The sequence below is a fragment of the Cricetulus griseus genome, chromosome 6 (assembly GCF_003668045.3).
Source record: "Cricetulus griseus strain 17A/GY chromosome 6, alternate assembly CriGri-PICRH-1.0, whole genome shotgun sequence".
NCBI classification, from domain to species: Eukaryota; Metazoa; Chordata; class Mammalia; order Rodentia; family Cricetidae; genus Cricetulus; species Cricetulus griseus.
Window position 1 is genome coordinate 143,863,037 of NC_048599.1, and position 24,832 is coordinate 143,887,868.

Genomic DNA, 24,832 nt, shown 5'->3' on the forward strand with positions numbered 1-24,832 from the left:
TTAAAGGCATGCGCCACCACCATCTCAAAAATTTGAGATTTTTCTTCAAATCTCTTAAGTGCTCAGATTATAGCTGTGCATCAACACACCCAGCTCCCTCTCCCACCATCCCCCAAGACAGGGTCTCACTCTGTCTCCCTGGATATCCTAAACTTGTTATGTGTAGACCAGGCTGACCTCTAACTCACAGAGAGGAACCCACCTCTGCCTCACAAGTGTTGGGATTATAGGTTTGTGCCTCCACATCCAGCCTAGGTACCAGACTCTATACTAAGCCCCTCAAGACACTGATACCTAAGACATGATCGTCCATTGTTCATAACTTAAGTTTAAGAAAACTGAAGCTCAGCATAGTGGCATATGCCTTTTATTCCAGCACTTGGGAGGCAGAGGCAGAGGCAGGTGCCTCTCTGAGAGTTGGAGGCCAGCCTGGTCTATAGAGCAAGCTCCAGGACAGCAAGAACAACAAATGAGAGACCCTGTCAAAAGAAAAGAAAAGTATGATAAAATTGAGGCTCTGATTCATGACTCTAAACTTTCCACTAAGCAGCCCTGCTCTGCACCTTCACTAGCTGTGCTGAGGACCCTCCCACAGACCACGTGCTTCCTGGGTGTAGGGACAAGCCAGGCCCGGAGAAAAGTGTTCAGGAGCCTCCCCAGGTCAGGGAAGCCACCTCCTGGTTCCTGGGAACAGACACATAGCCTCCTGACCTCAGCCCCAGCAGGGGTCCCGAGCCAGCTACCTTCTGGCTGAGGCTGGCCCAAAAGGGCAGCCCCAAGGTGTTTTCTCAAGCTGGTTGAAGAAACAGCCCAGCAGTGTGGCTTCCTGCTGAGATAACCTCTGCTTTCCTGTGCCCCTTCCCACTTGGCCGGAAGACAACAGGCTCTATCTTACCCAGTGCAAGAGGACAGAGCATGGGTTGGAATGTGTCCCCTGATAACAGGGTTTGTGTGGGGCTGGGATCAGGGTGGGCTGCCCATCCCAGGCTCTCTGGGATGTGTGGGGCTGGATGATAAGGGCTCTGCAGGGGCCTTGGTCCTGAAGCCTTGCTCACCAGCTCTGGACCAGAGCTGAGAAAGAGGCCCAGACCTTGATCACATGTGCAGGAAGCTTAGCATGGGCTGTGTCCTGTGTGGTGTAGAGGGAGGAGGGGGAGGAAGACAAAGTCTCCAAAGGGTCCCAGTGTGAGAAGCCAGAAGTGTAAAGAGGAGCACGCCAGGTGTGATCAAATCCTACACACACACCACCAGAACAACCGAGTTAAACAGCAGTGATCTTCTGGGACTAGTGGCACAGGCCAGGAACGGCAGCGTTTTGGGTGGCAGAGGCAGAATGATCTCAAGTTCGAAACTATCCTGAGCCAAAGAGTGAGATCTAGCTGAAAAAAAATAAATGAGGGCCTGGGGTATAACTCAGTTGACAGAGTGCTCACATGCATGAAGAAGTCCTGGGTTTGATTCCTCATACCTCATAAAACAGCACTCAGGAGCTGGGGCTGGAGGTCAGAGGTTCAGTCATCCCTGGCTGCATAGTGGATTTGAGGCCAGCCTGGAATACAATAATTATTATTCTTAATTAATAATTATTAATAATTAAAATGATGATGAATGGATATGTGAGTATGAGTTCTGGAATCAGTTTAGGCTTGAGTTCAAAGCCCATCTTACCCCTTAGTATCAGGTAGCTTTGTTCTGTAGGTGTCAGTCTCCCCAGCTTTCACAGAGCAATGTTGGAATTCCAAGGGCCAGGTGGCCAAAGAGTGATCCTGTTCTTACAAGGCCACCGGAAGTTCTGCAACAGCCATGCCAGGAATGTGGCAGAGAGTTGGGCAAGTTCCTGGAGTCTGGGGCAGGAAAGGCTACAAAGGCCAAGCAGCCAGAGCTGAGAGCCATTCTCTGGGGGATCCGATCCTTCCCCCTTGCCTTGCATCTGCTTTCTTCCCTGCTGACCCAACTACTGTTACAGCTGACCCATGTGAATTCCTTGTCCCCATCAACTAGCACCTACCCAGAGTGACCAGAGTCCCTGGAACCTAATGTTATGTGCCTCCAATGGCTTAAGCACAGGGCCCCTAGTGAAGTCCACCCAGCTATGGCTGGGGCCCTGGGTAGGCAGGTGGTGAGCTGAGTCATAGGACCCTGGCTTCCAGGACAGGTGTGGGCACACAGCAGGCCCTCTGCACAGCAATTTCTAGGAGAATAATTCTTGTACCTTAGCACCAGAGCTCTTAAGGGTGCTGTCTGGGGACAGCCCTGAGTGGGGTACTGGTCTCTACTTACCATGGAGGGCACAGCCTGAGGTGGACATACAGGTGGGAGGTGTCAAAAGTGTCCCTGCTGCCCCAGGACTTCTGTGTCTTGTGATGCTGCAATTCAAGAGCCCCCTGACTCAGCAGGTTATTAATAGCCCTGGCAGGTTCCCAGGGGACCAACCCTGCCAGAAGCTACAAAAGGACTTCCAGACAGGGCCTCCCTGTATCCATGGCTAGTCCTACAGCCCCTGGCTACTTCCTCATTTCCTCCTCCCCAGCCCCCTGCTGCCCCAGAGCCGCCCCCCCAACTCTAGAAGGAAGCATAGGGGTGGACTCCCCTCCCCACCTCTGAGCAGTCCTTCATAGGTCTCAAGGGGCTTAAGAGACCCACCTGGAAAGGACCCAAGTTCAACTTCAGGCTCTGGTTTCCGATGTACAGAGTGCACACACCGTGCTTGTTTCTCACTGTAAAATGGGGAATCTCACTGAGGCTTCTCATTTCTGGTTTTGCTGTGAGGACAAAATGAAGTAGTCGTCACAAAGGGCAAAGCTTGGGACTGACATCTGTTTGTTTTCCTAAACAGGGTTTCTCTGTGCAGTCCTGGCTGCCCTGGAACTCACTCTGTAAACCAGGCTGGCCTCGAAATCAGAGAGATCCACCTGCCTCTTCTGGAATTAAAGGTGTATGCCACCATGCCCAGCTTTTTCATAGGGATGGGGGTGGCACTGACATCTTGTCATCCCTGTAACCACATCTCTGGGTCTCCACACAGCTGGCTGTCAGCACATTCTAGACTGGGTTTCTGTCATCCCACACCCTCTAGTGTTCATGGGTTGTTGTTGTAGCAAGCCCTACCTGTGTGGACTCACCTGCTTTTTTTTTTTTCTTTTTGATTTCTTTGTTCTTTTTTTCTTTCCCTCCCTCTCTCCCTTCTGTTTCTTTTTTTTTTCTGCTTGTTTTTGTTTTTTGTTTGCTTTTTTTTTTTTGAGATAGGGTCTCCTGTAGCCCAGACTGACCTGCAAGTCTCTATTTAGCTGCAGATGACCTTGAATTGCCGACCCTCCCTCCGTCCTCCTCCTCCTCCTCCTCCTCCTCCTTCCAATGCATAGGATCATAGGAAATGCAATCATGCCCCCTTCCAATCACTTTGGGAGCTTAACAGCCTGGACAGAGTGGTTTGGGCATTCTTGGGATGAGTCCTGGCTTATTGGGTACTGGGGTGGAACTCTGGACTCCTATGTGCTAGGACCACACTCTTCAACTGAGACCATCTTCAGCCCCACAAGGTGTCCTTTCTGATCCAGGTCTCTGTCGTGAACGCATAGCACAGAAGACTGGAATGGAGACGGCCCCCTCCCTTCCCTTTGGGAGCTCAAACGACCGGACAGATTGGTTTGGACACCCTTGAAATGAGCCCTGGGGTCTTGGCACTCAAATTTGTTTGACAAACCACAAGGTCTCTGAACTCCTGAGTCTTTATCTGCAAAGAGGCCATGAGACCTTGGGAAGAAGTGTTGGGGAGAGAGGGACAGAAGGAGCCAGGAGGAGGCAGCCAGGGAGGCCACAGCTGATAAGCACAAGCACAGGAGGGCCCTTGAGGGTCTGGGAAGCCATAAAGCCCATGTAAGTCAAGGTTATCAGGACTGGAGTGAGGCCAGGGACAGGAGGTAAAGAGACACAGAGGACTAAACGTCATGATTACTGTGGTAGGATGCATGGCAATGATCACAGGACTGTGTGGCTGTGGGGACCAGTGTCAGAAACTCCCATCCAAGCCCAGCCCAGACCCCACTACCCTCTGTGGCTGAAGCTAACCTGTTTTCCCACCTGCATCCTGAGGAAGTTGGCCTAATCACAGCTATCTGTCTGAAACCTACCTCCTTTACGTTAGCCCCAGTCTGTTTGTGCTGCACAGGGACCTCCAGCTAGTCCAGGCTTGGGATCCTGACCCTCCAACCCAGACAAGTACATCCATCCTGACCTCGGCCAGGATGTGAGGCACAGATATGATGGACACTGTTTTGCTCTGATGGCACAATGTTGGGCCTGGGTCTGGGGGTTTAGCCCACTCCCCATGTCTGGCCCTCTGTTACAGACTGCTATCAGTCAAACTGTGCATCCCTTAAAGTAGACGCATTGGGATCCTAGCCCTAAGCCCCCAAATGTTACCTTATTTTTGTCTTTACAGCCTTAGTGAAGCTGCAATAAGGTCATCAGGATGGTCCTAGCTTACTAAGATCACTATCTTTATTTGAAAAAGATAAAAAAAAAAAGGCAGGATCTGGCAGAACAGCAGGTAAGTGGTGTGTTTGCCATCAAGCCTGCCAACCTGAGTTCTATCCCTAGGATCCACATGGGGAAGGAGCTCCCATCAGTTGTTCTCTGACCCACACACAGGCATTATGGCTGGAACACATTCACACACAAATAATTAAACATGGAAGGAAGACTAGGAGACAGCAGCTCTGAGGCTTTATTGATAAAAAAAAAAAAGCTCACACTAGGCCCAGGGTTCTAGGCTCAGTCCCAACAAAAAGAACAAGTAAAGTTAGGGCTGGGGCACTGCTCAGTGGGCAAAGTGCAAGTATGAAAGTGTGAGGACCTGAGTTCAGACCGTTGCCACCTGTGTAAAAGCCAGGAGCAATAATAATCTCTAATCCCAGCACTTGGGAGGCAGAGGCAGGCAGATCTCTGAGTTCAAGGCCAGCCTGGCCTACAGAGTGAGTTCCAGGACAGCAGGGTCTACACAGAGAGACCCTGCCTTGAAAATTAATTAAAATCAGGTGGAGAAAGACAGAGACAACTGAAAACACACTGGGCAGGGGCACAGAGCAGACACATGCAGAGAGAAGAGGCATAAAGGCACAGGAGGAAGGTGGTCTGGACAGCTGGAAGACAGCAGAGGTACATTCACCAGCCAAGGAATGGAGCCAGAGGCTTCCAGAGGAGATAGAGACAGCCCTGCCCTGGGTCTTCAGAGGGAACAAGGCTCTGATCACACCTTAGCCTTGAACTTCTGATTACCCCAACTTCGAGGCAATACATTTCTGTTGTTTAAGCTACACAATTTATGGTACAGAGTCCCTACCAAACTAAAACACAGCACCCTAACCCTTGCAATGCAATAAGAGCATTCAAAATAAAATTAAAAGCCTCCTGAGTTAATATAAATTTCTCTTATGGAAATTCAAACTTAGGCAGCCTTTCCTTAACTCTGTGAGTTGTATATGTGTGTACAGATGACTGTGTGTGTGTGTGTTAAGGCCAGGGGTAGTTGATGTCACTGGTTTCATGGAGGAAATGTGCCGGAGAGCATAGACAGAGGCAGGGGCGTCTGGGAAAGTCCACAGAGGACAGGCCTCTAAGCCATGTGAGGAGACCGGAAGCGGGAAGAACAAAGGGGAGAGGGAGGTAACCAAAATGGTTGGATTATCTAGGGAAGAGCAGCTGCGGTAAAGGCAACCCACCCAGTCCCTGGGCTGGAGATGGTTAGGGTAGGGGACCAGGAAGGGCAGGACGAATGGGGCCCAAGTAGGGACAGCAAACCCCAGAGAGTTGCTTGTCTCTACCCCACCCCGGCACCAGTGTGGAGGTTACAGACACACGCTGTAGCACCCGGCTATCACGCAGGTGTTTGGGCATCCAAACCCAGGTCTTCAAGCTTGTGTAGCAAGCAGTCTGCCAGCTAAGTCTCTCTCTTTCTCGTCTCACCGTGTAGCCCTGGCTAGCCTTGAACTTGCTATCCTGCTTTTGCCTCCGAATGCTAGAGCCCCATAACACCCTGGAACCTTTTGCTGTAGGCCAGGCTGACCTTAAACGCGCAGTTCTGCCTGCTCCTCCTGTGTCCAGACCGTACTCTTTCCCCTGAGCTCGCTTCCTGTACCCAGGCTCTGTGTTCCCGTGGAGAGCCCAGAGACAACCTAGCGAACCCTCCTTCCAGATCTTTAGCGCCCAGTGAAGGGACAAATATAGGTCTGTGACACCCCCTACTGGCTAGCCTCAGATATAGCATAGCAATCATCTCCCAGGGCCCAGGAAAGGTGTTTGTTTGTTCGCTGGAGATTTAGGGTACGCAGGTGAAGGCGCATCAGGCGCTAACAGTGGAACATTTGTACCTGCTGACTAGAGAAGTAGAGGAAAATCTCACAGAACCTGGACGGCAAGAAAGGGCCCTTCCAAAGAAACGCACGGGGCAGGGTAAGATGCAAATACTGTGTGTGGAAGGTTGGAATCTCCATTATAGGTGAGTTTAAAGACAGGGGACAGAAGCCAGACGGTGGTGGTACACACCTTTAATCACAGCACTTGAGAGGCAGAGGTAAGTGAACCTCTGTGAGTTCGAGGTCAACCCAGTCTGCAGAGTGAGTTCCAGGACAGCCAGGGCTACACAGAGAAACCCTGTCTTGAAAAAAGAAAAAGGAAAAAAAAATGTGGTTCCTGAGCTATTTTTTTTTAAAAAAAATGGTGCCAGGTACCACAAGAGTAACAGAACTGTGCTGTTTTCTGGGATTGTGTTTTTATTTTTTTAATGGAGTATGCTGGATGTCTCTACAATTTTGTTCAAATGACTGCAGAACCTGGAAAAGCTGTTGCTGCTATTGATGCATAACATACTGCTATTATTGGTCTTTTTATATATATATATAAATATATATATATATATATATAATTTGAATTTTTGGAAACTTTAGCTGTGCTGTCAACTTTGGAAAAAAGTATCACAGTTTACCGTGTTGAGTTGGCATTGTACAGAAATTAACAGCCATATTGGTCTAGAAATGTTGAACTTAATTTTTGCCATTTGTTCAGGGATAACGCACTGTATTAAATATGTAAGGTCTTATCTACGTGGGTTGTGCACACCTGTAACACCAGCAGCACTCAGGAGACGGAGGCAGGAGGATTGGAAACTTAATGTCTTCCTTAAATTCACATTGAGTCTGAGGCCAGCCAGAGCTACATGAGACTGGGATATCTCACATGTGCAATCCCAGCACTCTCAAGGCTGAGGCAAACCAGCCTGGGCTACATAGTAAAGATTCTGTTTCAAAATCAAAATGAAAAATTAAATAAAAAAACTGGCAAAAGCAGTCCATGCCAGTACCATCTGTAGCATCTGTGTGGTGCCCTGTCTGCTGATGGAGGATGTGTGACAGTCTGGCTCTGCCAGCTTTCAACATTTGCTGATGAAAAAGATGGGAATTTCAGGTCCTTAACAGATTGTTGTTGTTGTTTCTTTTTCTTTCTTTCTTTCTTTCTTTCGTTTGTTTGTTTTTCAAGACAGGGCTTCTCTGTGGCTTTGGAGGCTGTCCTGGAACTCGCTCTTGTAGACCAGGATGGTTTCGAACTCACAGAGATCCGCCTGCCTCTGCCTCCTGAGTGCTGAGACTAAAGGTGTGTGACACCACAGCCTGGCTTTGTTGTTGTTTCTTTATGTTACTGTTTTGTTGTTTTCAGTTCTTTGTTTAGTTTTGTTTTGTTTTTTTACTACAAGTGTGTTTTATCACAAAGGAAAACAAATCATCCCCACGGGTGCATCAGTTTCTGCTTTTCTATTAAGAATATCAAGATCAGCTAGGCAGTGGTGGTGCACACCTTTCATCCCAGAACTCTGCTCAGGAAGCAGAGGCAGGCGAATCTCTGTGAGTTCGAGGCCAGTCTGGACTACAGTGTGAGTTCCAGGACAGCCAGAGCTACAGAGATGTTGCTTTTTATCCGCAGCACAGCAACTGCACCTGATCCTACTGCTGCTTCAGCTTCTGACTGCGTCTCCACAGCTGCCACTGCCACCTCTCCGTGGGAAGAAAAATGTTTTAACTAAGTCTCTATTCTTTTATTTTACCAATAAAGATTAGGGAACCAGATGCTGGGGTAAAAACCTGCTAGCTCAGAGAGACAGAGAAAGCAGCCGGGTGACCTTCCATTTCAGCTGTCATCTCAGAAAAATAGTTTCTCCTACATTGTCTGAAAAAAAAAACTCCTCCAACTGAATGTCCCGCCCTTCTATTTCCTGTGGGTCTCTCTCCACCCTCCTGGCTTCCTCTTATTCTCGATAATTTGTTCCTATCAACTGGCTGCTTGCTCCACCTCTCTACCTATGGTTGATTTTATCTAACTAATGAAATCTTGGGGTTCACAGTGTGAGCAAATATCTGGCAACACAAAAAGAAACCCCATCTTGAAAAACAAAAACAAAAAATAATATCAGCCAGGCAGGGTGGTGCACGCCTTTAATCCCTGCACTCAGGGGCTGGAGAGATGGCTCATCGGTTAAGAGCACTGACTGTTCTTCCACAGGTCCTGAGTTCAATTTCCGGCAACCACATGGTGGCTCACAACCACCTTGAATGAGATCTGGTGCCCTCTGCTGGCATGCAGGCAGAAGACTGTATACATAATAAATAAATAAAATCTTTAAAAAAAAAAAAAATCCCTGCACTCAGAAGGCAGAGGCAGCAGGATCTCTGTGAGTTGGGGGCCAGCCTGGTCTACAGAGTGAGTTCCAGGACAGCCAAGGCTACACAAAGAAACCCTGTCTCAAAAAAAATAAATAAATAAATAGTAGCAATAATATCAAGCCCAGTGAAATGTCCCATCAGGAAAAGCCACTTCTTGCTACGACAGGTGGCCTGAGTTCTATCCCTGGTATCTACAGAGAATAATATTTCCCCAAGAAGCCATAGGTTGCCAAATAAAAAGCCCAGTGCCCGGTATGAGATGCCTCCCCTCAAGCAGTTGGTTGGGGCAATCTCAGAGACTCCCAAAACAATACAGGACATTGCCACTGATCTTGTTTGTCACCATCACTCGATGATGTTGAAAACACCACACACCTTGGTCACAGGAAAGCTTCTTCCATGCTTGCTAGACATCATAGCACCAGACGGTGCTGCTCAGGCTCCTGGGGATGAAGGGAGTCATCAATACTCCTGCAGATCAGTGGGCCCTGTGAGCTACAACAATGATCATCATGGCAAGACAAGCTCATAGGTGCAATGGTGGTATGAATGTTATGGGGGTAACCAACCACTTTCCGGGTGGATTTAAGGCCTGATCCACAGGGGAAAACACATGCCTGGTACTGTAAATCTGACTAAAAACACATGGTTGGGAAGCTCATAGGACCCAGGGGTGAACATACTACCATTATTTGGCTGAATAAATATAATATCAAACTGCCTTCTAAATTCCTATCTCTAAAAAAAAACAAGGTGTGATGGCACATTCCTTTAATCCTAGCACTGGTGAGGCAAAGCCAGGAGAATCCCTGTGAGTTCAAGACCAGCCTGCTCCACATAGTAAGTTCCAAGGCTACATAGTGAGACCCTGTCTCAAAAAAAAAAAAGATAAACCCAACCCAATAATAAATTGCTATCAAATTACAGTCATAGATTAGTGCAGCTGACCTCAACAGAGATGTTTCTTTGTGCAAAGGATGGTGCAAAGGTGTGCAAAGGACAACTGGTCCAAGTGCAGAGATTGTCTGTCTGTGCAGTGCTCAACTACAAATGGGACACCTGCATCATACCAACTCCTCCACAAGGCTCAGGGTCTACTGAGAGAGGGAGAGCAAAGATTATAAGATCCAGAGGTTGGGAAATACCAGGGTGAAACAGTGTCTTCTAGACACAATAGAACTACTATACAAAAGGTGTACTTTCAGCAAATGTGGCTTTCTGCAGAAGATTAAGCCAGTCAGTATTCCAGCTTAGAGCGTGGAGAGACTGATGATACCCATGCTCCAGTGGATGGCACAACACCCAGGAGTATATGGGTAACCCAAATTAGAGTCTGTGGGTTATCAAACCCACAAGTTGGGAGGGCTAGGGAAAGAGGACCTGGGAGGAGTCAGGGGAAAGAGCATGACATAAATATGATCAAAATATAGTTTCAGTCCTCACAGCAATGGGGTTACAGGCACAGAGTGTCCTATCCCACTTTTTACATTGTTACTGGGGACTTGAACTCAAGATTTCATGCTTGCTCAGCAAGTGTTCTTATACCCATTGAGCCATCATCTCCTCAGCCCCAGGATAAGAATTTTACTACCCTCTGTTCTGGCTAGTTTTATGTTAACTTGACACATGCTAAAGTCATCTGAGAAGAGGAAACCTCAATTGAGAAAAATGCCTCAATTGAGAAAATGCCTCACAAAAAATTGAGAAAAAGTGGCACACGCCTTCAATCCCAGCACTCAGGAGGCAGAGGCAGGCAGATCTCTCTGAGTTCAGAGCCAGCCTGGTTGGTCTACATAGCTAGTTCCAGGTCAGCCAGTGCTGTTACACAGAGAAACCCTGGTTGGGGGGCGGGGGTGGAGAATGCCTCCGTTAAGATCAGACTATAGGCAAACCTGTGGGGCATTTTCTAATTTAGTGATCTATGGGGGAGGGCCCAGTCCATCCCTGGGCTGGTGGTCCTGGGTTCTATAAGAAAGCAGACTGACCAAGCCATGGGAAGCAAGCCACTAAGCATCACCCCTCTATGGCCTCTGCGTCAGCTCCTGCCCCCAGGTTCCTGCCCTGCTTGAGTTCCTGTCCTGACTCCTTTCAGTGATGAACAGTGATATAGAAGTGCAAGCCAAATAAACTGTTTTCTCCCCAAGTTTCTTTGGTCATGGTGTTTCATCACAGCAACAGTAGCTCTAACTAAGACACCTTTACATGTTTTCTTTTTTTGTTTGTTTAAAGATTTATTTTATTATGTATAGTGTTCTGCCTGCATGTACACCTGCAGGCCAGAAGAGGGCACCAGATATCATTATAGATGGTTGTGAGCCACTATTTTGTTGCTGGGATTTGAACTTAGGACCTTGGGAATGCTCTTAATGCTCTTAATGGTCAATGCTCTTAACCTCTGAGGCATCTCTTTAGCCCCTCGTGTTTTTTCCTCAGACCATTTGTGACACCCCTCCTCTATCCCTCCTCCCAATACCTGGCTTCTTGCACTCAGCCTACTTCTTTAGAGATTCAAAGTGCTGTGAGTTTATCACCAGTCCCTTGGCTCACAGTCCCTTCCCCATCTTTAAAGAGCTTGACCATCACATTCTGCATCTACTGTCACATTTGAGGATTCCACCGGGTTTGCTGGGATCATTCAAGATCGCCGCTTATGTCAAGACCTTCAGTTATACCCACCCAATCCCTACGTAGGTCCAGTAACAACACACACGTGTTGGGGATCAATGGGGATATCACACCTTTTGGGGGGGTGTTTTTCCTGTTTACAGCTGTTATAAACATTTGTGTATAAGTATTCTCATTTCTCTGAGGACATGTGGTCCACTTTGATAAATGTACTTGTGGAGGCCACAGGTCAACCTTAGATGCCTTCCTTAATAGCTCTCTACCTTTTTATTTTTAGACTTATTTCTGTGCACGAGTATTTTGTCTGCCTGTATGTATGTGTGTCATGATCATGCCTGCTGCCTTCGAAGATCAGGAGAGGCATCAGATCCCCTGGGACTGGAGGTATGGATGGTTGTGAACCACCATGTGTGTAGTAGGAATAGAACCCAGGTCCCACGCTGTTGTGGGAAAATCTTTTTGTACACTGTGAAGATGCATCTCTGCCTAAGACACTTTCTAAATGGTCTGGTAAAGAGTGGAATGGCCAATTGCTAGGAAGGAGAGAATAGGTGGGACTTCTGGGGAGATAGAGGAACCCTGGGAAGAATCTGAGGCATGTGCAGGATTAAGCTAGCCAGACTCAGAGTGTTCAGTATGTGGCATGTTAATTTAAGCCGGGCGGTGCTGGAGCACGCCTTTAATCCCAGCACTCGGGAGGCAGAGGCAGGTGGATCTCTGTGAGTTCGAGGCCAGCCTGGTCTCCAGAGCGAGTGCCAGGATAGGCTCCAAAGCTACAGAGAGCAACCCTGTCTCGGAAAAAAAAATAATATAAATATGTTAATTTAAGTTGTAAGAGCTAGTTGGAAACAAGCCTAAGCTAAGGCCAAGCTTTCATAATTGACAAGAAGTCTTGTGTCACTATTTGAGAGCTGGTGGTCCAAAAATCACCGACGATACCCCACAAAGGCAACAAGTGCTGCAAAACACTCAGCCGCTTTGCCAGCCCTTCCACTCCATTTTTTTTCTTCTTCTTCATTTTTTTGAGACAGGATCTCTTACTGAACCTGGAGCTCACAATTGGCTAAACTGGCTTTCCAGTAAGCTCTGGGGACCCTTCTGTCTCTGTACCCTGCCCCCAGCTCCAGGTTACTTAGGGACACGGAGTTCCTTACATTTGTGCTGGTAAACCTATTCAGTTCCTCACGCTTGTACAACAAACACTTTACCCACTGAGGTTGCCTCCCAGCCCTGGCTTATGTCATTTTCTATTGTTACCAGCAGGGCTCGGGGCAAGCAAGATAGTCCAGGGCATAAAGCACCTGCTGCCAAGCCTGAAGACCCGAATTTGATCCCCATGGTGGAAGGAGAGAACCAACTCCTAAAAGTTATCCTCTATGGAGCACGTGCCCACACACATACACAAAATATAAAAGTGGCTTTGGTTTTCATTCCCCTGGTGACTCCTGGTAACCGGCATTTTTGTTTTTCAAGGCAGGGTTTCTCTGTGGCTTTGGAGGCTGTCCTGGAACTCATTCTGTAGACCAGGGTGGTCTCGAACTCACAGAGATCCGCCTGCCTCTGCCTCCCGAGTGCTAGGACTAAAGGAGTGCTCCACCACCGCCCGGCCAGGTAACCAGCATTTTTGTGTGTGCCCATTAGACATCTATGTATCTTCTGTGAACTGTCTATTCAAATTCATTTCCCATTCTTTTCTTTGAGTTTGAGGCCAGCTTGGTCAACCAACCTGTTCCAGGACAGCCAGGGTTACACAGAGAAACCCTGTCTTGCAATGTAAAAAACTGTGTTTGGGGCAGGATTGCTTTCTATACGTCTCATAACTTCAGATCAACTTCGCAGATATTTCTCCTGATCACTTTTCCTGGATCTTTCCTGAATCCCTCTTGCCACCAGAGATGAGTTAACAGACCAAGCAGGGGGTCACAACTGGTCTTTGATGAGTGGGACCAGGGGCAAGAGTTCAGTGGGAAAACGGCTTGCCATGAGAGCTCGAGGGCCTGCGTTCCATCTCCAGGCCCAATGCACGGTGGCAAACTCCAGAGAGGGAAGGCGGGAACAGGAGGAGGATTCGGGCTCGCTGCGGAGCAGAGTTAGTCCAGACAGAGCGCGGCTTGAGTGAAAGACCCTGTCTCAAAAACACAGGGTAGACTCCCCAGTGTCTTTTTTCTGCATGAGACTGGCTGCTCCCGTTTGCTCACTAGGTCAGAGGAAACCTGGTGAGTCCTGAGAGCACAGGCAGAGCAGCCAGCCAACACCTGGGGCCGCTGGCCCCCTACACTGCAGACTCTGTCGCAGTACGAATGACCTCAGAGAGCATCAGGGCATCTCAGCCAATCGGAGATGGCTTCTGGGCGAGAGGCGGAATCTACACCCAGTCGCTCGCCTCCGACCATAGCTCGCCCAATCACAACGTGAGGCAGACAAACTCCGGGTGGGGGTGGGGGGTGGGGGTGGGGGGGATGGAGGTGGAGGTGAGGGTGGGGTCGGGGAAAGGAAAGGGATGTGGCTCCAATGCCCCACCCTACCCGCGGTGACCGACGAACCTGAGCATGCGCGAGGAGGCTGGGGCGTCCCTAGCATGTCTGTACCTGGTTTTTGTGACCCATGTTTAGTGCATTGCGTGAATCTTTTTTTGTTTGTTTGATTTTCTGAGACACGGTCTCATGAAGCCTAGACTGGCTTCGAACTTATTGTGTGTCCGTGGATGATCTTGAACTGATCTTTCTACCTTCACCTCCTTACTTCAGAGATTATAGGCGAGCATCACCAACCACACCCTTGTGGGTGTGAATTTTTGAAATTTCGTCCACTCTGTGAGCATTAGTTTAAATAGAACAAAAACGTCTAGGGCACTGATCCACTTAGCGAACACTGCAACAGATGCCTGCCTGCTTGGTTCCCTGAGGAAAACAGAGCAATATTAAATGGTACTAATATGGATTTACACAGATTGATCCTTAGCTGAGGGAGGACTCCCTGGTCAGGCTGTATGCTGTATATTAGTGAAGTGTAACCTCGCTCTGATTTTTTTTAGACTAGATAATCAGAAATAGAAAGATCATGTTTCCTCCGTTTATCCCAAAGGAACCCTTAGCAGTCTCCCCAGGGTAGTAGCGCCTCACTTTGGAGACTTTGTTTTATTGTCGGTAGAGAGAGGCAGGCGCCTGGCAAATGTGTGTGTGAGCCCTGGAGACAGACTGCCTGGGCCAGGCCCTGAACATACACTCTTAGCTATTTCAAGCAAGACATGTAAATGTAACCCTTTTGTACAATTTCTTCTCTAGAATGAAGGTGTTAACAGCAGCTGTCTCTAGGTTTTTGTGAGGATCAAATGAGTTTGTATGAACATGTTCAGCCCAATGCCTACATAATACACAAAGAATGATGATAATGTCACAGCCCTCATCTCCTCTTTCTCCAGCGCACACCCCAGACTGCAATCTGCAGTCCCCTAAGCAGTTAAGTGAAGGACCAGTCCAGTTGTTGAACAAGGGAGGAAGGTCAGAAAAAAAACCTTACCATGGTAATTTGGAGATGGGTGCCCACAGGGAACTGTTCTAAAACAGACACATGCAAGCCGAGTCCTGAGCATTGAGTTGAATAGGATACACCCATGCAAAGCGAGTTACAGTGAATGGGAAGAATTTAGACCACGCAGAGGTCCAGAGGGCAGGGAAAGATCGTGGGTAAAAATGGAACAGGTAAGAGCTAAGGCTAAAATTGTCAACAAGGATCATACGCATTCCAGAAGCTTGGCCTGAGACTTAGCCAAGCTGTCTGGTATTTCACTGGTTAATCCTCCTTTGAAAATACTAGGAGCTGCAACATCCTCTGAGGGCTGAGGCCAGAGCCAGGCATCTGGGGAACGCATTGCTCACAGGGCTGGCTGGAACTCGGCAGGTCCCTGACCTGCGGGGACATTGCCTAGGGAACGCTATCATCTCATTATTTCTGATGCACACCTGGGCCCCCCTGGTTTGTCATTCCCCCTGTGGTGATTGTTTGTGCTTGGGGTGTGGAAGGACTGTATTGCAGCAGCATCAGTCCTTTGTGATTGTGATTCAGTGACTTAAAAGTACATACACCCATCCTGACTTTAGCTGCTGTACCCAGGTGGGCCTGAGACTGTCCCGGCTCCATGTCTGGCTCCATGAGGTTACAATGGATTCATAAGGTCAGCTGAGTGACTGGAACTTCACAGACTTTCCTTAAATTTTCTTTTAATTATTATCTGGGTATGGTGAGCTGTAACTGTGCTGGAAGGAACAAAGATACTCTAAAGGGGCCTTGTACCCTTCCTTTTGGCTATCCGACTATTGATACAATCATCCCCAAGAAATTGCAGTTTTCCAGGGAATCCATGTTGAGAGGAGAGATGAACCCTGGTGCCAACTCGAAGGGTAGCTTGTCTCCCAGGAAGAGGTTTCAGATAGTTCTTACAACTTGTCGGAACACCTTGCAGGAGAGACTAGAGAAACAGTGGGTCAGGGATGGGCAGGGCTGCACTTTGACCTAGATTGTTTAGTTATTTATAACTCTGGCCCTGTGTTTAAACCTGAAGCTCCTCTCTAGATCCTGAGCTAGAGAGAGCAAGTCACTGAACCTATTTATCCACTTCCCAATATGGCCACATTGAATAATTCTTCCTTGCCACTTTTGCTTGTGTGTGTAATTGGCCAGTTGATGATGAGTGGCTCAGCCTATCTTGCTGGTGTTCCTAGGGCCCAGGCCCGTCCCAAGAATGCTGGTAAAGGTGTGCTGTAGATTAAACCCAGGGCCTCACATATGCTAGGCAAGCACTCTACCACTGAGCCATACCTCCAGCCCTCATTTTCCTCATGTTGCCTCAATCCATGCCAGCAAATACATTCAGTCTGTCCCAGTGATTAAGAGCACAAGTTTTGAAATCACACAACACAGGGCAGACTCTTGGATCTGATTGTGTCATTGACTCAGGCCTGCCGGGCAGGACGCCAATCATCTAAAAGACTGGGTTTGCAAAAGCCAATGAGGCTTTATTCAGGAGGTGGCCAGGCGTGGCGAGGAAAGAACACTACTCAAATATGCCTCCCTGAGGACAGGATGAAGGGGTATTTATGGGATAAAGAGACACAGTGGTTTGAGGTATCTGTCAGTTGGAGGTGAGGTGCTGCAGTGGGCTTTGCGTCACTAAGTAGTCTTCAAGGCTCCTCAGGGTACATTTGCAGAAAATGGAGGTCTAAGCACAATCTGAGGACAGAGTTTTCAGCTCCCTGAATCAAAGAAGTCACCAAGGGACACCTGCTCAGGGTCCAAAAAAGAGCCTGTTGTTTCTACAAAAATAGCCTTCAAGTCTTTGAAGAGTAACCTAGACAACCATTGTGAGTGACCCTGGTCCACACAGCAAGGCTCCTGGGATAGCAATAATGAGCCACTCAGCCCTGGGACCTCTACAAACACAGATTTGGGGTTTCTGGAGACAGGATCTTGCTATGTTGTCCAGGCTTTGGCCAGTATTACAGGTACATGCCATCTTGCTAGACTCTAAAATAGTGACATTAAAACTCCACTAAACTGGACATTGTGGCATAGACCTATAATCCCAGCATGAGGACGTGGATGGAGGATCAGGAATTCAAGGTCACAGCTCACTACTCAGTAAGTTTAAGGCCAGTCTAGGCTACACAAGACTTGATCATAAAATAAAACAAACTAAAAACAAATGCAGTCTCAAGTACATATTCAGGTATGGCATCCGTTTAAAACGGATGCCATAATTAAAAGAGAAGAGATGGCTGGGCTATTGAGCCTCTCTGATCTCGAGTCCATGGCTTGGTGCTTAAGGAAATGATGCATGGAAAGTGCTGAGCAGAAATAGGCATGTAGTAAGCTCAGGAGGAGAAAGTCACGGTTCAAGAGTCACAACATAGAGGCTGGCCTGAAGCTCAGAAGTACAGCACTTACTTGCCCAGTGCAGGAGAAGCTCTGAGTTCCATTCATTCCCCAGTACTGTGCACAGAGAGGAAAAAAAAAAAAAAGGAATCTTGAAACATTTATTGAGAAACTTCTGTAAGAGACAGGACCAGTGAACAACTGATTGAGCTGTTCTCCACTTTCAGGGTAAATAATTCCTTCTTCCCAAAGTCTATGTGGTATGTATATGTGTATGCACAAGTGTTTGCATGTGTGTGTGTATGCGTGCACATATGTGTACATGTCAGGGAAGCCAGAGATTGACATCAGATGTCTTCCCCCATTGGTCTGTTTCCTTTTTTTTTTTTTTTTTTTCGAGACAGGGTTTCTCTGTGGCTTTGGAGCCTGTCCTGGAACTTGCTCTTATAGACCATGCTGGTCTCGAACTCACAGAGATCTGCCTGCCTCTGCCTCCCGAATGCTGGGATTAAAGGAGTGCGCCACCAACGCCCGGCGGTCTGTTTCCTTTTTAAGCAGGGTTTTATTATGTAGCCCTAGATGGCCTGGAACTCACCATGGAGACCAGCTTGGCCTCAGACTCATAAAGGCTTGGCTTCCTGTGCATCCTAAGTGCTGGGATGAAAGTGCTCCCTACTCCACCTTATATTTTGAGGGAGGCTATCTCACTGAACAACTGAGCTTTCAAGCTCAGTGAGTCTGGTCAGCTACTTTGCTCTGGCAACCGTCTTCACCCTTGCATGCTGGGATTTCAGGTGGGCCACATGCTCACTCAACATGTCAGTGGGTGCTGGGAATTCAAACTCAGTCCTCATGCTCATGTGGTCACTTTATCCACTGAGCCATCCCTGCAGTCCTTGATTCCATTTTAAAACAACTGATTTGTCTCTGTGTTGCAAAAGCAATCATGGGGAAAGCAGCTGGTGCCTTTCCATGAGTCAAAGCAGTGACGGGGAACCATGCAAGTCACTGTGTTGTTCTTTATCACTAGGTTTTCTCCAGGCAGCAGAGAAGCCAGATTTTCTTAGGAATGTGCTGGATGAAAAGGTACAAATGCTTTCATTAAAGCTCAGCCTGGGGGACACAATCCTTAAATATTCCGTGAGACACAATATAGGAAAGGCATTTCTGTGGCACAAAGGAGTGCAGTGACCATGCCTGCAGGTCCTTCTCCAACAGTCAATTAGCCAGGACTAGAAAAATGTAGGGACAAAGCTTATGTCTTCCAGAAACACATGCTGTCTTCTCTTCCCTAAGCAATATGGATGACAATTATTGATATAGCATTGACCTTTTACCAAGCCTCAAAGACACTACAAAACCCACTACAAAGCGTCTCTTTTTTTTTTTTTTTTTTTTGGTTTTTCGAGACAGGGTTTCTCTGTGTAGCTTTGGAGCCTATCCTGGTACTCGCTCTGGAGACCAGGCTGGTCTTGAACTCACAGAGATCTGCCTGCCTCTGCCTCCCGAATGCTGGGATTAAAGGTGTGGGCCACCAATGCCCGGTTTACAAAGCCGTCTTTTATCTATCCATCCATCCATCCAATATCTATCAATCAATCAATCTATCTATCTAATCTATTTTTGAGACAGATATTGGGGTTCAAGCTTCAAGCTGAAGATCAGAAAAGCAAAGCAGGTGGCCACTAGCTCTTATCTCTACCTCAGGTTGAAAGGGCTGATCCATAAGCTCTTCACCAAGCCTCAGACTGCTGCCTCTCCTCAGCATGACTGGAGAGAATCCTGAGAGTTCAATGTCTTCCTATCCTCAATGTGGCTGGAGAATGAATGCCAGCTCTGAGACCCTGTTCCTGTCTTAAATACCTCTCATGAGTCCTGAGAATAGATGTGTGATCCCAAGTGCTGAGATCATTTTTGTGTGAATTGTTTCTCTTTAGGAATCAATTTCATGCAGCTCAGTGTGGCCTTCAACTAACAGAGATCCATCTACCTTTTAATCTTGAGTCCCTGGATTAAAGGTGTGTACCTGGCTTCTATGGTTTGTGGCTGATTTTGCTTTCTGAATCCTCAGACAAGCTTTAATAAGTCATAAATAATATATCATGACACCTGGGTATCCTAGAACTTGCTTTGTAGACCAGACTGGACTTGAACTCACAGAGATCCACTTGCCTCTGCCTCTCGAGTGCTGAGAATAAAGGTGTGCACAATTGCACCCAGCAGAATTGCAGTGCTTTTAATTGGCCATATAAAAATGCCTGCTCTTATAGAAATATGATGGTTTAATTATGGAAAAATGCTATTTTCCTACCATTATTTCTCAGTATATAAGTATATCTTTGGGTTGGATTGTTAGAATATTTTGATTTAAACATTGCTATTTGCAAGATGGATGGGGTGGTGCACACCTATAATCCTGGCACTTGAAAGGGGGACAAAGGAGGATGTGGAGAGTAAGGCCATCTTTGGCTACATAGTAAGTTTGTGACCAGCCAGAGACCCTGCCTCAAAACAACACAGATCTGAGTAGACTCATTTCAAAGGAAGCAATGGCTAGTATTGGCAATGATAACAGGTGACATTTCAAGCACAAGCTAGAGTTTTGGAGAATGTGAAGCTTCCACATAGTGATCTCAACTAACAATTCAATTTTTTTCTGAGAGTGGAGCACTAACAAATACGATGGTGTGAGTCTGTGTGTGTGAGGGGGTGGGGTGTGAGTACCATGCCTGCATGTGCTGTGGAGGCCAGGGGTCTATATCAAATACCTTTTACTCAGTTGGCTGGCTGGCTGGCTGGCTGGCTGGCTGAAGAATTCCATCCATAGAGCCTTCTCTCTCCCCTCCCAGTGCTGGGTTACAGATATGCCATCAGCTTTTTTACATGGCTGCTAGGAAACCGAATTCAAGTTCTCTTAAGAGGCAGGCACTTGGCCGGGCGTTGGTGGCGCACACCTTTAATCCCAGCACTCGGGAGGCAGAGGCAGGAGGATCTCTGTGAGTTCAAGACCAGCCTGGTCTCCAGAGCAAGCTCCAGGACAGGTTCCAAAGCTACACAGAGAAACCCTGTCTTGAAAAACAAACAAACAAACAAAAAAAGAGGCAGGCCTGAGTTCAATTCCCAGCAACCACATGGTGGCTCACAACCATCCATTATGAGATGCCCTCTTCTGGTGTGCAGATATACACGGAAGCAGAATGTTGTATACATAATAAATAAATAAAATCTTAAAAAAAAGGAGGCAGGCACTTTACCAACTGAGCCATATCCTTGGCCCAACAGATAGGACTTTTAAAGCATCACATCTGTCAACAGCTGGCAGACCTGCCTGACTTGGTGAATCAGTGCTTTCTAGGTAACCACTGTAGCGGTCTGTAGTCAGAGGCGGTCTAGGTTACCCGATGACATGGATTCCTGATGTTCCTCTCGCACCTCCCAAGCCCTGGGGTTACAGGTGTGTAGCTCTTTCAGTGCTGAGAACCAAACCTAGGGCTTTGTGTATGCTAGACCAACTGAGCTACAGACACCCCCAGCCCTGGATTCTCTCATTAACCCTCACCAAGCAGCCATAAGACAGGCACTGCTGCTCTTCCCATTAGGCAGAGAAGAAAGGCAGACTGTAGCAGGCACAATAAAGCGACCCCCACTGGCAGTGGTCAGATACGATTCAGTTAAGGATCCTGGATTGTTTAGGTGCCTCAATATAATCACAGGATCTTTGTAAGATTGGCTAAGAGTCCATGATATAAAATGAATTTTAGCTATACAGTTGGCTGTATGTATCCACAGGTCCCACGCTCTCCGATTCAACCCACTGAGGATGAAAAGCCTTCAGAGAAGCTAGGCATGGTGGCTGGCTCACATCTGTAATCTCAACACTGGGGAGCCTGAGGCAGGAGGATTGCTGTGTTCAAGGTCAGCCTGGACTACGAAGTGAGACCCTATTTCAAGAAAGAAAGAAAGAAAGAAAGAAAGAAAGAAAGAAAGGAAGGAAGGAAGGAAGGGAGAGAGAAAAATTTGCATCCATGGTAGGCATGAACAAACTTTTATTCCTGCCATTATTCCCCAGGCAACAAGGCAGAGCAACTATTTACATCACTCTTGAGGTGTAGTGTGTGGTAAGAGTGATCTGAAAGTGGTGAGGATAAAGGAGGCTATGTGTAAGTCACAGGTAAATTTATCTTGACATTTTATACAGGAGACTGAAGTATCTTTGGATTTTGGTGTTTTTTTGTTTTTGTTTTTTTGTTTGTTTGGTTTGGTTTTTCGAGACAGGGTTTCTCTGTGGCTTTGGAGGCTGTCCTGGAAGGATTTTGGTGTTTTTAAGAAGCCCTAGACCCATTATTACCCCACTGTGGAACAACTGTATATTTTATTTAACACACTAAATAATAAATACCATTCACCAGCACTCGGAAGAAAGAAGCAGGCCATTCTCTATGAGTTCAAAGCCAGTCTGGTCTACATAGAAAAGTTTCAGGACAGTTGGGGCTCTATAGAGAGACCCTGTCGCAAATAGCCAAAAATGAAAAAATTGAAAAGTCATCATCCTGGCCACATATCAAATGCTCAGTGGCCACATGTGGCCAGTGTGCGTATCCAAGTGTTTCTCTGTAAAAGTGTGTGAGCCATACACATGCAGAAGTCAGAGGGTAGGAGTAACGTTAGGTGTCTTCTATCCTTGCCTTGTACCTTGTTCTCTGTTGCACATCCCAGGGTATCTGTTCCAGAAGTTTCTGTCTCTGTCTCCCATCTCATCATAGGATGACTTTGAATTTCTGATCCCATTGCTCCCCTCTCCTCAGTGCTGGGATTCCATACATGTCTGCACCACCACACCCTGCTTTACTTACTTATTTTTGAAATAGGGTCTTGCTTTGTAGCCTGAGCTGTCCTGAGACTCACAATGAAACCCAGTCTGGTCTCAAATGAATAGAAGTCCTCCTGTTTCAGCTTCTCCAGTGCTGGGATTATAGACATGTTTATTTTAAAGAGGAGATAACATAAAAGTGATCATGATACAAAGCAGTGAAATTGGGAAGGCATAAGAAACGCTGTAAAACTCCCCAGAATCTCACTCCCTGGGCACTGGGCCTGGCATTCCTAGTTCCACTGAAATGGGCTAATCTTTCTGGGGCCCAGTTGAACAGCTTCTGTGTACCCTCTTGGTCCCTCTTTTTTCTTATCGGTTAATCGGAGCAATAATAAGTGCTCTGGAGTTAGCATTAGATCACACAAACCCAGTCCACTAACATAGGGCATGACAGCAGAGCTGGGATTTAGCCTGTTCAGAAAAATGCCCAAGTATGTCTGTGGTCTTACTTTTTTTTTTTTTTTTTTTTTTTCAGTAACCAAACCCACGGCCTCCTGCATAATAGCCATGAATTCTACAACTGAGCTATATCCCCAACTATTCTTTTTCATTATTGTTTTTGTTTCTTGAATTTTATTTTTAATTGCCAGGGTATCTGGAATTAAATCGGGAGAGCTCTCCCACCTCGCACCACACAAATAACCACGAGGGGAGCCATTCTTTCTCGCAGACCTTTTGTTTTGCATTCACACAAATACAAGGTAACACCCAAGAGGGGTGGTTTACGACATCTTAAACAAAAGGGGTGAAGTGTCTATACTGTGCACTTGTTATGGAATGGAAACGACAATGTGCTCCTTCTACCTTCTCCCTGATCCGTCAGACGCCTAACACAGTCTGAGCTGTCGGGCTGCAGGAGGTTCTATCGCTCTGGGGGTGCAGGGGGCAGGATCCAGGCCGAATCCCTTTTCTGAGCCCTCCCTCCTGCTTGCCCTCCAGGCCTCAGGTCTGTGTCCCCTGCGTTTTAGAGCGGGCGCCCTCCTCACCCCCCTTCCCATGGTCACCCTAGAGCTCTCCCTGGGGTCTCCTCCCAGTGTGCCCCCAGGCCTCTCTCAGGACCCCCTTCCCCACTCCATCGAGGTCCTCTCCGTCTTGGGGGTGGTATCTACCTCAACCCACTCTCCATTGAGGTCTCTCTCCACCAGGATCCCCTCCCTCTCCATGAAGATCCCTCTCTGCTGGGACCCGCTCTCCTCCCAGTCCCTTCTCCACTTGTTCTCCATTTGAGCCGTCCTCTTCACTGCCGCTCCTTTCCACCCAGGTCCCTTCTCCATTAAGGTCTCTCTCCACCTAGGCCTTTTTCCCTCAAGATCCTTCACCTAGGCCTCTTCTGCACCTAGGCCCGCTTTCCTCCAAGGTCTCTCTCATTTAGGCACCTTCTCCACCTAGCCTCCTCTCCACCTAAGCCCCTTCTCCGTCAAGGTCCCTCGCCACCGCGTCCCCGAGCTCCCTCTCCATTGAGGTCCTCTCTTCCGCAGCCGCTCGCTGTCTGCACCGCGGCCCAGCCTACTTCCCGCACCCTCCCTCCCGGGACAGGGGCGACGCGGCAGGGGGCGCTGCGCGGGCCACCGTGCGGGCGGCGGGCGGGGGCGGCGCGGAGGCGGGGCGGCGCGGCGGCGGGGGGCGGGGAGCCGAGCGCGGGCGGGAGGCGGCGGCGAGCCACAGCGCCGAGGCTCCAGCGAGCGCCGAGGAGCGGGAGGAGGAGGCAGGAGCGCAGAGCGCCGAGCCCCGCCGCCGCCGCTGCCGCCGCCGCCGCGCAATCCGCCGCCATCCGCCGCCCCCGCGCCCGGCCGCCGCCCGACCGCCATCGCCGGGCCCGTCGCTCGCGGACGCAGACCAGGTGGGCCGGGGCCGGGGCTGCGCTTTGTCTCCACTGCCGAGCTCTGCGGCTGGCGGGGCCTGCGGCCTGGGCGGCCTGGTCGGCGCTCTCCAGCTCGCCATTGTTGTGTCTCGCGGCCAGGCGGGAGGCCGGCGGGCCGGGCGGGGCCGGGATCGGATCGCCGTCGGGATCGAGCCGGAGGGCTCTCCAGCGTCTGGGGACAGCGGCCTCGGAGGCCGGGGCGGGGGACGCGAGACCCCGAGGCCGCCCGGAACCGCAGGCCGAGCGCCGCCCCGGCTCGGGTGGGTTCGGCTGCGGGAAGCGGGGTGGTGTTTTCACGGCACCCGGAGCCGCTGCTAAAAACGTTTAATAATAAACAGGATGTCGCTGCTCGGGGCCTGTCGGATTGATGGTTTTTTGTTTTTTTTCTTCGCCTACCTTTTAAGAGAGAAATGCAGTCCTGCTGAGGTGGTGGGCCTCTCTGGAGAGGCTCTACCTGCACAAAAGTGGACGCTGCTGCTTTCCTTTCTTCTTTGTAAATATCATGGGCAGACGAAGCCCACTGTTAGGCAAGAATAGGTGTCGTTGTGTCCCCCCCACCCCACCCCACCCCCCGGCAATGGTGAGCTTGAAGGAAGTGGGAGAAGGGGGGCGCCGATGCTCTCCGGAGTGTGTCATTTGCTAAATGGCTGCCTGAGAGAAACGTTTATAAAAGCCCGTCTTTTGCAGTATAGTTAAATTTCATCTGCGGTTTTCTTTCCTGAAAAGGTTAGCGTATATTTTCGGTGTGTTGTTTGCATTATACATCTCCCTTGGGCGTTCAGTCTGTCCATTTGAAGCCTTGGCGTTTTTTCTTGGCAGAACAACTGCAGGGGCTTGTATTGTATGGTGATGTCTGCACCGTCGTGGTGCAAGCTGGGACCTGCGGGGTAC

General features: G+C 48.5%; 1 protein-coding gene and 1 long non-coding RNA gene across 9 annotated transcripts in view; one reads left to right on the forward strand and one right to left on the reverse strand.

Annotated features, from left to right (window-relative positions):
- LOC107978533 lies at positions 1-24,483 on the reverse strand. The gene is made up of 5 exons (XR_003486824.2): positions 24,338-24,483; positions 2,644-2,762; positions 2,281-2,366; positions 1,669-1,859; positions 1-1,549 (listed from the first exon to the last, which is right to left on the reverse strand). It is a non-coding gene; the product is annotated as an uncharacterized LOC107978533 (long non-coding RNA).
- Prrc2b (proline rich coiled-coil 2B) overlaps positions 23,745-24,832 on the forward strand; it is a 77,403-nt gene continuing 76,315 nt past the window's right edge. For 3 of the 8 annotated variants that reach the window (XM_027423845.2, XM_027423848.2, XM_027423847.2), the window contains exon 1: positions 23,748-23,920. The gene's annotated coding sequence lies outside the window, so the exon portion shown is untranslated. Of the gene's footprint in view, positions 23,921-24,063; positions 24,202-24,832 lie in introns of those variants that run through there. The other 5 variants (XM_027423849.2, XM_035446244.1, XM_035446245.1 and 2 more) reach the window with 4 other exon arrangements.